The sequence below is a fragment of the Schistocerca piceifrons genome, chromosome 5 (assembly GCF_021461385.2).
Source record: "Schistocerca piceifrons isolate TAMUIC-IGC-003096 chromosome 5, iqSchPice1.1, whole genome shotgun sequence".
In the NCBI taxonomy this organism is placed as follows: domain Eukaryota; kingdom Metazoa; phylum Arthropoda; class Insecta; order Orthoptera; family Acrididae; genus Schistocerca; species Schistocerca piceifrons.
This window is the reverse complement of record NC_060142.1, coordinates 396,507,422-396,525,964: the sequence shown is the minus strand read 5'-3', so window position 1 is coordinate 396,525,964 and position 18,543 is coordinate 396,507,422. Positions and strand designations below refer to the sequence as shown.

General features: G+C 41.1%; 1 protein-coding gene across 2 annotated transcripts in view; it reads right to left on the bottom strand.

Annotated features, from left to right (window-relative positions):
- LOC124799268 (RNA-binding protein 25) overlaps positions 1-15,104 on the bottom strand; it is a 196,125-nt gene extending 181,021 nt beyond the window's left edge. The window contains exon 1 of one of the 2 annotated variants that reach the window (XM_047262832.1): positions 14,969-15,104. The gene's annotated coding sequence lies outside the window, so the exon portion shown is untranslated. The remainder of the gene's footprint in view (positions 1-14,968) is intronic. The other variant, XM_047262833.1, reaches the window with a different exon arrangement.
- Between the last annotated feature and the right edge of the window lie 3,439 nt (positions 15,105-18,543).

Here is an 18,543-nt window from a genome sequence, read left to right as displayed (position 1 = left end):
TCATTATAGATAACTGTATCATCTGCAAAAAGCATAATTTCACTAATATTATTGTCTGCAAGGTCATTAACATACAACACGAACAGCAAGGGTCCCAAACACCCAACAAACTTCTCTGGGATACACCCAAAGTTACTTCTACATTTGACGATGACTCTCCATCCAAGATAATATGCTGTGTCCTCCCTATCAAAAAGGCCTCAATCCAGTCACAAATTTCACTTGATACCCCGTGTGATTGTACTTTTGACAATAAGCATACATGTGATACTGAGTCAAATGCTTTTCAGAAATCAAGAAATACTACATCTACCTGGTTACCTTGATCCAAAACTTTCAGTACGTTATGTGAGAAAAGTATGAGTGGGTTTCACATGATCAATGTTTTCAAAATCCTCACTGGCTGGCATTGAGGAGGTCATTATGTTTGAGCTTAGAATATGTTCTAAGATTCTACAACAAATCAATGTCAAGGATATTGGATGGTAGTTTTGTGGATCACTTCTGCTATTCTTCTTGCAGATGAATGTGACCTGTGCCTTTTTCCATGAACTGGGCACAGATTCTTCTTCATGGTATCTATGATAGATTATACTTAAGAGGGTCTAACTGACCTGGGAATTCAGTATATAATCTGACAGGGATTCCTTCGGGGCCTGGAGCTTTGTTCAATTTTAATTATTTCAGCTGTTTCTCAACACCACTGAGACTACTTATTTCATTCACCTTTTCAGTGGTACAAGTATTAAATTGCAGCAATTCTTCTGGGTAGGAACATTTGAAAAGGGAGTTAAGCATTTCAGCTTTTGCTTTGCTAGCCTCAATTTCAGTTCCTGCCTCATTCACTAGGGACTGGACACTAACTATGGTGCAACTAACAATATTCTGCCACAGTAGTTATTGAAGGCATCACCCACTGCTCTCCTGACAGCCAAATGAACTGTTCTACTGGGTACATATCTACCCAGTGAATGGTCAACTAGTCTTTTAAACTTGAGCCAGAGTTCCTCTACATGCCTCTGCCCTGTGCTGAAAGTTTCGAGCTCCTCACTGGGAATGACACTCTTGAATTTTTATCTAGTTTACTGAACATATGTATATTTATGCTTGTTTTAGTTGTCCTTTGTACCTAGGTAATCATTGCTGCCACAACCATGTCATGGTCACTTATACCAAATTCAACATGAACATTCTCAAAGAGGTCAGTTCTATTTGTTGCCATTATATACAACATATTTCAATCTGTTATAGGTAGTTTTCAGAGAAGGCATTCAGTAAAGTTTCAAAAGATATCTTATCACATCCGCCACTAACAAAACTGTAATTTTCCCATCTGACTGTTGGACAAATAAAGTCTCCGCTGATGATTACAGTATGATTGAGGAACTTGCATAGAAGCGAACAGAGGTTCTCTCTAAAGTTTTTTGTTATGTCAGGAGATGAGTCTGGTGGGTGATAGAAGGATCCAATTATTTTATGCCCATCCCCGATACTGAGTCTTGTTCGAACAATCTCATATGCCGCTTAAATTTCTATCTTGGTGGATCTGAGTTTGTCTACTGTGACAAATACACCACCTCCATTCCCCATTTGGTTGGTTGGTTGTTTTGGGGAAGGAGACCAGACAGCGTGGTCATCGGTCTCATCGGATTAGGGAAGGATGGGGAAGGAAGTCGGCCGTGCCCTTTCAGAGGAACCATCCCGGCATTTGCCTGGAGTGATTTAGGGAAATCACGGAAAACCTAAATCAGGATGGCCGGACGCGGGATTGAACCGTCGTCCTCCCGAATGCGAGTCCAGTGTCTAACCACTGCGCCACCTCGCTCGGTTTCCCCATTTGCTTATCCTTTTGACATACACTTAAATTTTCCCAAAAAATCTCACTGCTATCAATTTCAAGTTTAAACCAGCTATCTGTACCTAGTGTTACACGAGCTTCATTGCTTTTCATGAGCAATTCAAACTCTGACAGTTTGCTGCATATGCTTCAGCACTTTATCATTAGGATTTCAACATTCTTGTGCAACCCCCCCCCCCCCCCACCCCCTCAGTCAGCTACCTGAATAGCAGTCTCTGATGTGTAGTGTGCACCTGACCTACGTAGGGGGATCCTACAGTTCTCAACCCTATCACTCAGCCTTGCTTGTCACAGAACCTCCAAAGTCTCTGGTTCAGCCCTTACACTCCCCACAGAACCACAGGCCACAATCAGTTCTGGAGACAAGCTGCAAATTATGCACTTTGTGGAAACTCCATATACAAGGCTGGTCTTCTCAACTTTTTCTGATAATCACTGGAATGATCCAAGAATGACCTCAGAGCCTAGACGACAGGCATCATTTGTTTCAACAAGTGTCACAATCTGCAGTTGGTTGCACCCCGCTCCCTCAATGGCTGCTGGAATAGCCTCTTTAACATGCTGAATGTGGCCCCCAGGCATACATACTGAATGCACCTGGTGTACTTTCCTATCCTTTGCTGCCATTTCGTGAAGGGGTACTTTCACTCCCCGTACGTTTGAACTGCCTACGATTAATAGGTCCCCACCCTTCGCGTTTACCTCCTCCTGACACCAGACAAAACAAATTTCCCCAAAACAGGTGAAATGAGTCCCATTGGTTCACATTTCAGTTTCACTGAAAGACAGTCTCTCAAATTTGTTGGTTAGGGGGATCTGTACAACATCCTGGTACCCGTCCACCCTGTGCAGTATGCCTAGATCTATCATTGACAGACCACTAGTAGCAGTTCCTCCTGCTTTTTTATTTCATTTGTTGTCCTTGGTGTCGACGTACTGTGTTGCTACACTGGCTGAAAAATGGGCTGTGGATTCCGACACACACTACTGTAAATCATGTAGCTGATAGGCGCCCAGTTGCGTTTCACAGTACTTTAATTTCTAAGTGGCACACAGTTTGATGATATAACCACGAAGGTACTCAGCAAGGGTCTCAACTTCGCAATGACCCCCAGAAATGTGCCCATTTCAGGTTTTGTCAGTGCAGTAGAGCAAGTTGCAGCCACACTTCCACCCAATGTGGCAGAGGAAGTCCGCCGAGAGACTTGCAGGGCACTCACCAATGCCAGGCCTCCAAAATCGAACATCACATCCGAGGAGAGGCTTGCACTGAAGAAGCTCCGGGAAGACAACAGTATTGTAGTACTGCCAGCAGACAAAGGGAACTCTACAGTCATTTTACAGCAAGTGGATTATGATAAAGTACGTCAAATTCTGGAGGACACAGCATATAGAACTTTGGAGTGTGACCCCACTGACAAGGTAGACAAGAAGAGCAGGGCTCTCCTGAAGTAGACAGGGATGCCTGAGAAGATCATCAGACAACTTCGGGCAAAAGCACCAGTGCCACCTAGGCTGTATGGTCTGCCTAAAATACACAAGAAGGGCATGCCTCTACGTCCTATTGTCACTAATATTGAGGCACTTACACATGCAACAGCCAAGTATTTGAAAAATCTGCTGTCTCCGTATGTGGGGAAATGTGTTCACCACATCTAAAACTCAGAAGACTTCCTGCACCGCCTCAAGCAACTACGCATCACAGCTTTGGACATCATGGTTAGTTTTGATGTGGTATCACTGTTCACCAGGGTCCCACTGAGACACTCGCTAGAACTGATTGCAGAAAAATTTGATGGTGCTCTGCTGGACCTGTTCAGGCATACACTGACATCCACGTATTTCCTATACGGGAACCAATATTACGAGCAAACTGAAGGTGTAGCTATGGGTAGCCCACTGTCTCCTGTGGTTGCCAACATGTTCATGGAGAGATTTGTGGAGAGGGCATTAGAGACAGCCAGATATAAACCCACACGCTTCTTCAGGTATGTGGATGACACCTTCATAATCTCGCCTCATCAGAAGGACAGGCTCAATGAGTTTCTGGAACATTTTAACTTGTGCCACCCGAATATCAGGTTCACCATAGAACAGGAAAAGAATGGCCAGCTGTCGTTTCTGGATGTACTAGTAAAAAGGAAAGCAGATGGATCAGTTGGCCACAGTGTGTATCGAAAACCCTCACACACTGATTTATATCTGCAGGCCAGCAGCTGTCACCACCCTGCATCACCATCCTGCACAGAAGAACAGTGTTCTTAAGACATTCGTCCACAGAGCACGTGACTTGTCAGACCAAGAAAGTCTACCGACAGAAATATAGCATCTCAAAACAGTGTTCTGCAAAAATGGATATACACCGAAACAAATTGAGATGGCACTCCAACCAGCCACTACACCACAAGTTCCAGAAGCAGAGCAAGATGAACCAAAGAAGGTGGCGTCTTTGGCCTATGCTGGCTCTATTTCTGTCATAATTAGTAGGATCCTCCGTAAATACAATATCAAGTGTGTTTTCTGTCCATCCAGCAAGATCGGGGGACTGGTGGGGAAAGTCAAGGACAATCTGGGTTTACGGAAACCATGGATTTATAATATACCTTGCCAATGTGGCATGTCCTACACTGGCCAGACGACGAGAACAGTAGACATCAGGTGCAAGGAACATCAGAGGCACACCCGATTAAGACAGGCAACAAAATCAGCCATTGCTGAACACTGCCTAGAATTAAGTCATGCCATGAATTATGAAGAAACCAAGTTTCTAGCACAGATGCCCAGATTTTGGGATAGTGTTGTAAGGGAGTCAATAGAGATAAAAATGACCGATAATCTCATGAACCGTGACACGAGGTACCAACTAAGTAGAGCCTTGGATCCTGCTATGGAATTGCTGAAGAAGCAACGGGGACAGCTGCAGAACTCCACAAATAGAAGAACATGGACATGGAGAACGATCCCCATACAGAGTTATGGGCGCACCAGACTGAAGATGGAATGCCCAGGGTCGGGACTGATGGGCGCGGACCACAAACGGAACATCTAGAACCGCAACGGACCGAAAATGGGACGGCAACGCTCCAGCAGATCACAGTGAGCAGGAGAGGACCACAGGGAGAATGCCTGGTAACACAGATGGGATTCCAAACGCACCAGACCAAAGATGGAACACTCAGGAGCCTGTCTGGCGGGCGCGGACCGCAAAGAGAACAACCTGGACTGCAGCGGACGGGAAAGGGAACAGCAATGCTCCAGAAGACCACAGCGAGCGGGTGCGGACCACAGAGGGAGTGCTTGGTGAAGGGGGAAGGCCACAGGCATAAATAATCGACCAGGCCCACTCGAGGAGTAGTCTCAGGTTGCACCTGATGAAGGTAACGAGTTACACTACTGAAATATCGTGCAAGTACGACGCTGATATCTGGCGGAGCACCCGACAACCCAAGATATTATTACAGGATTGTTTTTCCTACTCATGCGCATTAACTTACATTTTTCTACCTTTGGAGTTTGCTGCCATTTATAATCCCAATTAGAAATTCTGTCTAAGTCATCATGTATCCTCCTACAGTCACTCAATGAAGACACCTTCCTGCACACCACAGCATCATCAGCGAAAAGCCACAGACTGCTGCTCACCCTGCCTGTCAGATCATATATGTACGAGATGGAGTCAAAAAGTAACAGGAAATTTTTAACTTCACAGGGACTATGCATCCAATTTTCAATTCTTTCTTTTTTTATCTTGCTGATACACATTCCGATGTACGTTCGCATCTTTCGCTGTTTCGAGTATGTAGTTTATTGTTAGTCTTCTTGACAAATTTGCTTTTGAAAAAGGCGGATCAATGAATTTGCATCAACTTTTGTTTGAAAAATGGAATACAATGCAGCACTGCATTTGAAATGTTGACTATACATGCGGACGGGTCACTTGCATTACGTCCGAACCTTTCCTGCACTAAGGTAACAATGTGGTCACAAAAATCGTCGTTTCTCATGATCGCTTCAAGATATCAAAACAAAGATTTTTGGAAATGACAGCACACACAAAGGTCTATTTTATCCTATGATTAACACTCAATACATTTTTGTAAACGAGCGAGCAGAGTGAAAACAAGACTTCCTATAAATTACACCGTGTGGTTTTGTCTGAATTTTCATAGCCAAATAAGGAGAGAGAAACTGGCAAACGGGTATCAAAGTGACCGGCATGAGGTCTAGTTTTGCATGAAAATATTTAACTGCTTGAAAGTTATCAGGGTAAGTAAGAAAAACTTAATTAACAAGTTGAGGAAAAATTGAAATATTTCACGAAAAGCTGCTGCCAATTTATGTAAATGAAGTGTCAAAAATATCATCTGTTCAAGGCCTAGTCTTTTACACATAAAAACGTACATTGGTGTGGTATTTAAATGTCAAAGGCTTCCTTCGAATCAAGTACCAAAGTTAGGATTTTCAAGAACAGAAGACATTAGGAAGGCAAACAAGGAGTCAGTAAAATCACACTTTCTGAATAAAACTTGAAAATAAAAAAAATGAAATAAATCGGTCAAATTTTTGATGAAATGATTTGTGTAAAAGAAATAGTAGACCAGAGAAACATTCTACATGCCTTACAATGATGCTTGAAATGATGAACAGAAAATGAGGTGCACCAAACGATTCCCTAATATTTTTTATTTCATACTTCTAGACAACTCATTTCACAAAACGTTTGACTTTCTTTTCAAAAATTTTGTGTGCTTTACTTTTACAGACTATTTAGATTAATTGAAACACTTGGCCTTAACACTGACTGCTGATGAATTACGTTCACAACATCAACTATCTGTAAAATTTCATGGTTCATTGTAATTTATTAGGAATTTAATGTGCGTGATATACTGAGACAGATGTGTACACTTAAAGACCAAGTACTTTGCCACGACCTTAAATATATGCTTAGTGATGCAGTGTAAAAAGTAGACAAAAAACTTAGTACACAGAATTGTAACCGAGTCAGTTAAAACGTAAGAAGTACCTGGGATCGAACCCAGTACCTTTTCAAATCCATAATCACAAACTGTAACACTATCGCTACACCACAGCTAGCTGTTAATCGCTGTTCTCAAACTGTACACATATTTAGGCTAATCAAGTCATTCCTCCGCATTTATCGGCTGTTAAAAGTTCTTGATCATGTAAAAACCATTTGTCTTTAATTTATCGATGAGATAGTCGAATGCTCCTCTGCTTGTTCACATGTATTCGAGGAATTTGTCCTGTGATCTTCGTAGTTGATGTTATAAATTATGAAATTCCTCCCTTTGTAAATTTCATTTATTTTCTTAAGTAAACCTAATTTTATAGCCTTACTCTTCTGCTACAGTATTCTACAGTTTAGGGGCGCCATTTTATAGAAACAGCTGGTTGGGTCTAAGCAGCCATGTTGTAGCAGGAGATGGTCGCTCGGACGCAGGGCATCCAAGTGTTTCGCCCAATGCTGCTGCTTGTCGCTGGAGTGTCACATATCCACACGTTATTCACTGTCGGCCGTTTCTGATGCTCATGTAGGGCACAGCCTTAGAGAGAGTGATGAAAACCTCATTCATGAATCAATGAATCAACCATAAAACCAGGTTAGCCCTAAGGCATCACCTGCTACCACCAGGGGTAGCGAGTCAGGAAGATTACAGTGTCTGCTGCAGGGTGACTTTGTTAAGACAGTCCAGCAAAATGTGGACCACAATCAAATGGTCACCACAATGACAGTGGAGCGGATCGTCAGCCAAGTATGGGCGATGCAGAGCCAGCAAAGGACGATGGAGTCCTTGTCAGAGGCATGCACAGTGGTTTTTTTTTTGGACTTCCACAAATTCATGGTCTCCTTTAGTGCTTGTAGTTTGTTTGGCGAAGTCAGAATATGCCATTCTTTACACAAATCCTTACAATTTGATTGGATAATACCAATCAAAGTTCTGGTGCTGGAATACCAATCTCAAGAGGCAGCTTGCCGGTAATCAATTCGGCCAGCAAAGGGGAGGGGAGGGGGGGGGGGGGGGGCACCGGAGGACCCACAGCTGCCAACAGGCCATCAATAGCCACTAAAAAGAGAGGTACCCTATTCTCTTGTGTATGGAAGATGCTACAGAAGGTGCTAACCTGTACCTGAAAAGTGCAACATGAAAGGAAGTTCTGGATAAAAATCAGGAGTGGGAATCAGAGGCCCCACTCATGTAAAGTGGCGCCATGTGGTGGTATAAGCTGTATGCAAATCAAAGGAGACAGCAACACAATTTTGACACCAGGCACAACCATTCAGATAACAGACTCCAGGTGAACTAAATTATCAGCTGTAGAGTGGCACTGGCAAAAACCATATTGGACTGAAGACAGAGCATCCCAGGATTCAAGAATCAAATAGAGTTTTCAACCCACCATATAGTCAAGTAATTTGCAGAGGGCATTGGTTTAACTGATCAGACAATAGCTGTCCATCTGAAGAGACAGTTTAGCAGATTTCAAAACTGGAATGATAACATCTTCTCACCATTGGGAAGTGAATTCCCCTCATGCCATAGATGGCTGAAATGGGCAAGTGCATGATATTGGCTAGCTACCAATAAGTATTGAAGCATTTGACTGTGCATCAAGTCTGGTACACGAGCCATCTCGGAGCAGAGAGCATGGATGCTGGCGAATTCCTACTCACTAAATGTGGTGTTATAAGGTTCCAGGCAACGGAAAACGAAAGATAAAGAGACTCATTTCGACTTGTGTTTGAAAAGACCGAATGCAGGCAGATAGTGGACCCAAGCTAAGGCCTGGGTGACATGCTGAGCAAAATACTCAGCAACAGAGTCCGGGTTGATGAGAATAACACCATTCAGGGAAATTCCTGGCAACCCGTATGAGGATGGCAGCCAAATATGCACCTGATCTTTGCCCACACCTGCGAAGAGGGAGTATGCAATCCTATGGCAGCGACATACTGTTACAAAAAAATCTGTTTTTGGTATTAACTTGGAAAACAAGCCCAGGTACGAAGCTGTTTAAAGGCTAGGAGATGGTTGAGAGATGGATGCAATTTGTAGCATTGAAGGGCACAACAGTGGTCATTAATAGCCGCAGCAATTTTCGGGGGCCCACCAAGGGACAGTCTTCCATCGAGGACATCCCGAGGAAGAAGGAATCGGTGAAACAGCTGCTGAAAGGATGGTGTGGGTCAAATGGACTCATTAGTGGTATCGTGTCGTGGAGCTGATGGGATGGCAGCCAAGGAAAAGACATCCTAATCCACATTAGTGAAGGTCCACCTAGAAATTTGTTCAGATGAATGATGTTAAACAAAAGATATAACACTCAGAAAATGATCCTAGAGGGAACCACATTCCCAATGGGTGTTAAAGAAGAGGGTTTCTTCTCAGGCCAAGGTTCCATGAGAGAAGGGAACAAGAACAGCTAAAGAGGAGGAAAGGGAAAGGAGACAGGATGTAGGTGAGGAGGAGGAAAGGATGCAACAGAAGTAAAGGTAGACGTTAAAAGATACCTTGTGGAGACAGTTGAACTTCTGTCAGGCCTAAAAGGAAGACAGACAGTTGAGAGTTTTGGATTCATACCCTGAAGCTTTCTTTCCTTTTATAGATTGGGCACTCTGGCTGGTGAGGAAAATGTGGGCCGAAACAGATCACACACATAGGCAGCAGAGTGTGAGGACTCCCCATATGGGTAGAGCAGCCACAGTTGCCACAAATAGGTGGCGCCTAACATAGCAAGACACATGGCCTAAACAGAGACAATGGAAAGAGCGTGTGGGAGGTGGGTATAGGGCTTAATGTTGCAATGTTAAATCATTACTTTACCTTTTCTGGAATTGTATACCCATCACAAATGCCAGGATGAAAGCATCAATATCAACACAATTGTCCTTAGGACATCTCTGGACTCACCAGAAGAAATGAACACTGCACCAAACAGGTTAGCCCAGAGTTCATCATCAGATTGAAGAAGGTGGTTCCTATGGAAAATACTGCCCTGTGTCATAATGACAGACTGGTGAGGGGTACTACTCATCAGGATGTCTCATAAGTGCTCGACAGCACAAAGGGAAGCTGACTGACTGGCAAAAGATATTTTAATACGTAGGGAACTAGATCGCAACTTTCAATGGGAGTCAACTTCACCACCAAACTTATTTTCAATGTGGGGGAAAAAAAGAGCAGTTTGGTAGTGGTAAAAGTTTCACCATCTGTCCTGGAACAAAACAAATACCGGGAAAAGGGTTTCCCTCAAGTGGGCCTGGCCCTCCTCCCAGGGAGTGACCAAGAAGGGGAAGGTCAAGGAAGCAAAAGTAGGAGCAGACTGAGAACTATTTCTATCTGAAGAGATGGCTGCAGACAAGTAGCCACAACTGTGGAGCTTAACACAGGCTTCATGTGCAGAGCCTTCACCTGGTACCACCCATTCCGATCAAGAGCTCACCCCTTGGATGTCAACGAGCTGCAGCAGGGGTGGCTTGGCACAATAGTCGCAGCCGGAACCCCAATGCTCCAAAAAGATAAGCAACTATTCCCAGGCATGTGTGAGGCAGTGACAGCTTACGTACCAGAAGTGTGATCCCTGTGATGTCAGGGGGGCTCAGCCAGATGAGTACATAACAGCCCCACCATATGGACTGGCAATCGTGCTGGTGACCTAGCTGGGAGAGGGGAAGGGGTGGGAGGAAGGCTACGGAGAGGGTGGAAAGGGAAAGGAGGAGGGAGAGGCGCCCAAGCTAGAGACATCAGAGAGGGAGTGCTTCCCCAAATGGGTCACACTACGGAAACAATTTAGAAAAGGAGCTCAAACACTAAGGGGGACCACGAAAAGCCAAAAAGAAGGAAACGCAATGCAAGACAATACATGAATAGCAAACCCACCGGAATAGCCAGGTTATCGTAAAGGGAAACACCGAGGGAGAAAGAGTGGGGTTAGAGAGGGAGTAACTAGCGTGGGGCCAGAGGGGGGTAAAAACCAACTACTACATACAGGGGTGAAAGTGGTAACATGGACAAAGAAAGCAAAAGAAAATATACACACAGAGAAGGCAGGAGAAGATGGACAGAGTAAGTGGGAAGAGGAAAATTGGGAATGTGTGTGTGTGTGTGTGTGTGTGTGTGTGTTTCAGTTATCTATTTTTGATGATGGCCTTACTGGCCAAAAGGTTTAATTTTTGACAGTTGTTTTGTTGTGTCTATCTGCAACTCAGCATTTCAGCTGTATGGTGAGTAGCAACTTTCCTTTTCATATTGTTTAACATTCCATCTTGGATTTTCCATTGTTTAAATAAATACATACCCTAGCTATGCCAGTTACGCAACTAGTATGACAGTAAAAAAAACTAGCTGTAGAGACAGCTTGATCTGTAGCTTTTCCTGATGTCTAGGTTAGGTTGGAAAATAACAGTTTTGTTGTGAGTTGGTAAAGCCAACGAATGTGATACTAAAACAAAGACTTGAAGCTTAGCCTATTCGAAATGAAAAAAAAAAAAAAAACACCAATAATACCACATTATCATCACCATATTGTTTACAGCTTGGGTCGCACCTTTCCTATGTCAGTCATCAAACCCGAAGGCTCTTATTGAACATTTCCCTACATCTAAAATTTTTTGCTCATCATCCCTGCTCACCTACAACCTATCTCAAAGTATATCCACAATGCTCCGACATCTAGTCACCTGTGATTTGTGAAAACTAGAACAAATCAGATGTAGGTATCACTGATCAGATCTCCACCAATCTGTTAAGACACTACTTGAGCTGTTGTAAGGAATGCCAGTGACAGAAGCATGAGCTGCAATTATCTCGGGGGCATTTGATACCGATTCCACCTGCAGCTGCACAATTCACCCAAACTGGAGAGGTTCTCAAAGCCAACAAATGGAAATAAATGGATAATAGATTGCACTGGCTACCTCACCTCCTACACCATCAGCAAAGCTGTGTCAACCGCCAAAGCTTCAGAAATTGCAAGGTTCCTTGTTGAAGACAATATTTTGAAGCACAGAGCACCCCTTGTGATGATCTCTGATCATGGAAAGATTTTTCAGTTGAGACTAATATCAGAGGTAATTTCACACTGTGACAACACCCACAGGGTGACAACTACCACCCACATAGAAATGGCCTAAAAGAAGCTTTAGTAAGATGTTGGCAGAAATGCTTTTGATGCACGTTTACAGTGAACAGCAACTGGGATACAATGCTGTCCATTCTGACAGTCAGACATAACGTATTGAAGAGAGACACTACAAGCTCACATTGTTCTTTCTGCTCTGTGGTCACACAGTCCAAAACAACAATGGATACACTGAATGTTGCCATTTTAACTGGATGATACTCAGGATGAATATTTAAACACCTTATCACCAGGACCACAGAAGTAAGGCAGTTGGCTCACACACAAGCCCTCGACACTGAGCAGAAAGACTATGAATGCTACACAGCCAAGCACCTGCAAGTGAGGGCGCTTGGTATAGATTTGTACTTCTGTGTGGAAAGTGCGAGTATTGGCAAAGTTACTAATGTGCTACTTTACACTGTATGGTATTTTCCATCACGTGTCAGACACCAAATAAGGATTACGATCTTTCATCAATAAGACAAAAGTCAAGAGACATTGTCCATGTCCTTCATACGAGGCCCTCCTAAAGTCCTGAGGCATAGGTCAACACCATGGTCTCCTCATTCAAGGAAACTGAAGCAGCACTTTATGATCTCAAAGCTTCGATGCTCATCACAGTGAAAAGAATATGACAACATGAAGCGAACATAACAATCCTCCAGACCTGCCATATGAAAACCACTAATAATACCTAAATCTCGGATACTGTAGTCAGCTCCAATGAGAACTTCTAATACAGCGCATTGCTGTTTCTCAGGAGAGGGAGCAATTCCATGAGCTGTGCTGCCTGTAGTGACGAGTAGTGACTATCGCCTCTTGTCGCCTGGCTCCAACCTGATCACCAGCAAAATACTTGTTATTAAGTATCTGTCATTTCTGGAAAGTTCTAGAAATTTCTTATGTTTATAATGTTTGCACATTCTGCAACACTGCATGTCAAGGACACAGTTCCATCTGCATGTTAATGTCCATAATACATGTGCTTTCAGTGTAAGTGTTGTATTTCAGTGATGGCCCTGGTTTTGTTTTTGGAGTTGATTAGGGATACAATGTGACAATACATAGGCCTCTACACTGCAGGACTCCCAACACAACAGAAAACAATCAGAAATGAAACTATCAACTTCAAAGCTAAAATACACGTCCAGCTTCATTACATATAAGTTTGTCACAACTACCTCGGTTTAAATACACATTCACTGGTTTCACAACACACAGCTAAACTGTCACTTTCCAACCTGTTTTAGACATTGGGATATGCTATAGATCAGTCTGTCATCACTACCACAGTTCCACCTTTGTGAGACACACCTACTTAAATTAATAGTTGGAAAATAGTGTACACATAATAAACACCTGTAAGCGACAAAAGCTGAAAATTAATGGACCAGTCACACAAAAGAAGTAATTTGTATTATTTTCTCACCAGAACAAATATACATATTTCACACAAGATCATTAATAACATTTCAACATATGGGGTAGAAAAATGTTATTGGCAAAGAATATCTGAATATGATCTACGACCTTTCTGACCACTATCAGCAGCTTTTATTTGCAGAAAGCAGAGATGTCAAACTTACTGTGAAAATTCCCTTCATGCAAATTCTTTTATTTGTTTGGACAAGTGGGAGAATTTATGGACAGACAAAATTTCACACAAAATTCGTCTGCACATCTCTCTATCCTTAAAACACATATCTATAGACATAGGACAGTGAACCTGTGTGGTTGGGCTGTGCTGTTTATAAACAAACAACAAGTGTGATATCAAGAAGCATATTTCCAATCATCTCAATCAATTAAATTTTGTGAAAAATACATTATTGCATTACTGGTTGAAACTGAGCTCTTACTGGGGAATTAAACCAAAAATTACAAGCATTCTTCTATACAAAAAAAACTTGAATTATTTTTACATCAATAGGCAAAATTCAATTTAAAGACTTCTAGCATAATGCAATTGAGTAGTATTCTTCCACAATTAATTCTTCAATCCACAAATCCATTTTCATTAATGCATACCAGCACCTTTTACAGAATTGTACAATGGCAAGCATTTTACTGGTACAGAAAGGAAGCACGAAGTACATAAACAGGATATTATATTGTCTAACGCAAATGAGTGTCGAAATGCAATGTAAATAGAAAAGGTCTACGAGGAACTACCAAAGTTTTGTCCAGCAACACATTTCATTATTTTTCATTGACATCCACATGACGACACTTTCAAAACAATAGTTTAAATGAAGAGTCTGGTACTCGACATGCAGTTGTAATACATCATCCTGCAGTTTTCAAGTTCATAATTTCAATGTGTCAAAGACTGCTTTCTTTCTACAATACAAACCAGTGTTTGTTTCTTTTATGTCAGTACAGAAATACCTTAGTGGTCAAAAACGATTACGAGTATACTTCTTCATGAAAATGCCCCTTTTGCAATACAATAAATAGCCACAATAGACAATACAATAAAATTTTGTAGATCATTTAACAAAGACGGCTAACTTCTGTGCATCAAATACGTTGTAAAATTGTGTACCACAAACTTCCAAGTCCGCTTTGAGTACACGAACGTTATTTGTATCAGAGCGCGATCAACTCCCAGCCCAACGGACGGTTGGCTGACGCTCCATCGAACTTTTAACGGTATAACTAAGAGGCAAGTATTCTTAGCGCGGGCAAGTTTCCCCTACTATATTGTCAATCACACAATGTTAACACGACAAAGTGGCTTCAATTCATTGTTTATTTCATATACCCGTCGTGCTGCGTTTTTTTATTCTGAAAGGACGAAGAATTCCTTACTTATTTGAAGTAAAACGTTGTTGCTACAAATCAAAAACGAACTGGTAACTAAAATTAAACTACGATCTGGCTGCCTCCTTAACCACACGTGAGTAAACTTACGACCCATACGTTACGCATTCCTATAATTCATTACATATACAGTTAATTTACCTGAAACTGATATTATAAGTCCGTTTGCATAATAAACATGAATCACTACCACAAAAACACACAGCACTTCGTACAAATTCCAGTACAATGGCTGCCGACTTCCAAGCAGAGATTCCAACGTAAACCCGCAACTACTACCATAATTATCTTTGTAAACCATCTTCAAGCGGATCAGTTACGCCGGGTTTCCAAATGCAACTTTGGCGACGCCACTTCACAACCATTTGCTTTCATTGCTGTTGTCGTCTGAACTATCCTAGACTAAGAGTCGTGCTCAAGACTTCAGTTCTGCCAGCATCTCTCTCCTACTTTCCAAACGTCATGTAAGCTCTCCTGCATACTCTGTTAGATTAGCAATCTGAAAACAAAGGATACCACAGATCCATGACTCGATTAACAGTTCCTGAAACGCTTTCAATTTTTGTGGAAGTTTCATAAATTCTTGTCAATGAAGTGTTATTCCTTCGTCAATGTTCTTATATCTGTCGACTGGCAAGCATTTGGCTGCGTTGTCTGAGGCTTTTATCCTTGTTATTTTGATAAGAAAAGTCATTTCCATTAAATATCATTCAAGATGTCTGTCACAATGTGTGTGTGTGTGTGTGTGTGTGTGTGTGTGTGTGTGTGTGTGGTGAGTGAAGTGTTATGAAACAAAGTGTGTATAGTGTGTGCAATGACTGATAGTGAGATAAGAGTGAACGCTGTGGCATTACATTATTTAATAAGTTATTTGTAAAAAAAACTATTGTATACCAGGGGTAAATCTAATGATTATGTCTAACTAGAAGACTGTAAATATATATAAGTATACGAATTAGTTTATTTTAAATTGCTCTAAACTTGTAAACACTTTGACATGTCCTATAACTTTGTAAAAAGAAATCTACGTATGAGTAAAGATACTACTACCACTAATATCTCATGAATTGTAAGATGGTAAGCCACAACTATCATCACCAGATCTCGTCATCAACATAATCCCAGATTGTAACATAGTAGAATTAAAATATTAAAATCTATAAATTTCGAAATCTTTCTTCCAAAGCTTACAAAACATCGATATTTATTGCTCAATTTTGGTTCATTACATATTTTATTGGGCACTGGATACTGGACTAGAATATTTTGAGAGACACAGAACACTGACAGTCTAAATTTAAAATTCGAAATAGCAAATTTTCGATGTTTTTAATTCCTATATGTATACACAACTAACTGACAAAAGATTTTAATATCAGTTTACAAGCATTATTTACAAATTCATTGTTAGAATAACAGTTCATTGATTTAGTAAAAGTAATCATCAATAACGAATTAAGTTTATTGGTAAAGAAACATTTAACCTTTTTGTTGTTTGATGTGATTGGCTACGCTATAGATTAATTTAATTGTTATGGTTGAACTATATTTGTGATAGAACAACTTCTCCAAGTAATTCATCAGGACATTAACGCATGTTTTGGAGTGAAAATGTTTATTTTGTCATAGTTCTCCAGTTATGTTTAAAAAATCACATTTACTGGCTATGTTCTAGATAAGATTCTATGTACTTTACTTAGATGCATCTGACATACCTATGGGCTAGTTTTGGATGAGAGCATCATTTTTTATGGTTGCAAATATTTATGAGAGTATAGTACGACTTGATAGATGTGTGTTATAGTGTTTGTGATGCTAAGATTTTGCGAATTAGTGTGAACATGAAAATGGGAAAGACAGAGACAGAAGAACAGAGAGAATTTAGTAATGACAAAATTGATCTCAATTATTTTGGTAGGAAAATTTATTTATCAACACAATACTTTTGTATTAAACTAGTTTCCATTTTGATAACACACTCATTAAACAGTTTGCATACATCCTTCAGTGCTAAGAACCTGGTGTTTTCTGCTGAAATATATCACATACAACCGCTCGCTCACCGATAGATCTGTACCTACAGATCGGAAAATTGCGCAGGTCGCACCAGTGTTTAAGAAGGATAGTAGGAGTAATCCATCGAACTACAGACCTATATCATTGACGTCGGTTTGCAGTAGGGTTTTGGAGCATATACTGTATTCAAACATTATGAATCATCTCGAAGGGAACGATCTATTGATACGTAATCAGCATGGTTTCAGAAAACATCGTTCTTGTGCAACGCAGCTAGCTCTTTATTCGCACGAAGTAATGGCCACTATCGACAGGGGATCTCAAGTTGATTCCGTATTTCTAGATTTCCGGAAATCTTTTGACACCGTTCCTCACAAGCGACTTCTAATCAAGCTGCGAGCCTATGGGCTATCGTCTCAGTTGTGCAACTGGATTCGTGATTTCCTGTCAAGAAGGTCGCAGTTCGTAGTAATAGACGGCAAATCATCGAGTAAAACTGAAGTGATATCAGGTGTTCCCCAGGGAAGCGTCCTGGGACCTTTGCTGTTCCTGATCTATATAAGTGACCTGTGTGACAATCTGAGCAGTTCTCTTAGGTTGTTCACAGATGATGCTGTAATTTACCGTCTAGTAAGGTCATCCAAAGACCAGTATCACTTGCAAAGCGATTTAGAAAAGATTGCTGTATGGTGTGGCAGGTGGCAGTTGACGTTAAATAACGAAAAGTGTGAGGTGATCCACATGAGTTCCAAAAGAAATCCGTTGGAATTCGATTACTCGATAAATAGTACAATTCTCAAGGCTGTCAATTCAACTAAGTACCTGGGTGTTAAAATTACGAACAACTTCAGTTGGAAAGACCACATAGATAATATTGTGGGGAAGGTAAGCCAAAGGTTACGTTTCATTGGCAGGACGCTTAGAAGATGCAACAAGTCCACTAAAGAGACAGCTTATACTACACTCGTTCGTCCTCTGTTAGAATATTGCTGCACGGTGTGGGATCCTTACCAGGTGGGATTGACAGAGGACATCAAAAGGGTGCAAAAAAGGGCAGCTCGTTTTGTATTATCACGTAATAGGGGAGAGAGTGTGGCAGATATGATATATGAGTTGGGATGGAAGTCATTAAAGCAAAGACTTTTTCGTCGCGGCGAGATCTATTTACGAAATTTCAGTCACCAACTTTCTCTTCCGAATGCGAAAATATTTTGTTGAGCCCAACCTACATAGGTAGGAATGATCATCAAAATAAAATAAGAGAAATCAGAGCTCGAACAGAAAGGTTTAGTTGTTCGTTTTTCCCACGTGCTGTTCGGGAAAGGGAATGGTAGAGAGATAGTATGATTGTGGTTCGATGAACCCTCTGCCAAGCACTTAAATCTGAATTGCAGAGTATTCATGTAGATGTAGATGTTTTTTCTAATACAGGTTCTCATATTACTGCATTAGTTTTCAATATCACCTTCTAGTCGACTTTCGTTTTTTTTTGCCTGCAAATATAGTTTCCATTTTCATGACTATGGCTTTTCATTGTCATCTCATTAAACATTTGATTATCTTTTCACAGAGTTCCAAATTATAGCAGAATTTTACTGTATTCATTGAACGACTGGATTTTTCTTTCTTTCAAACTTTTTCTATGTTTGTTAAAAAAGTTATACACAGATAGATGAAAAAATAGTAACATCACTTTAAAA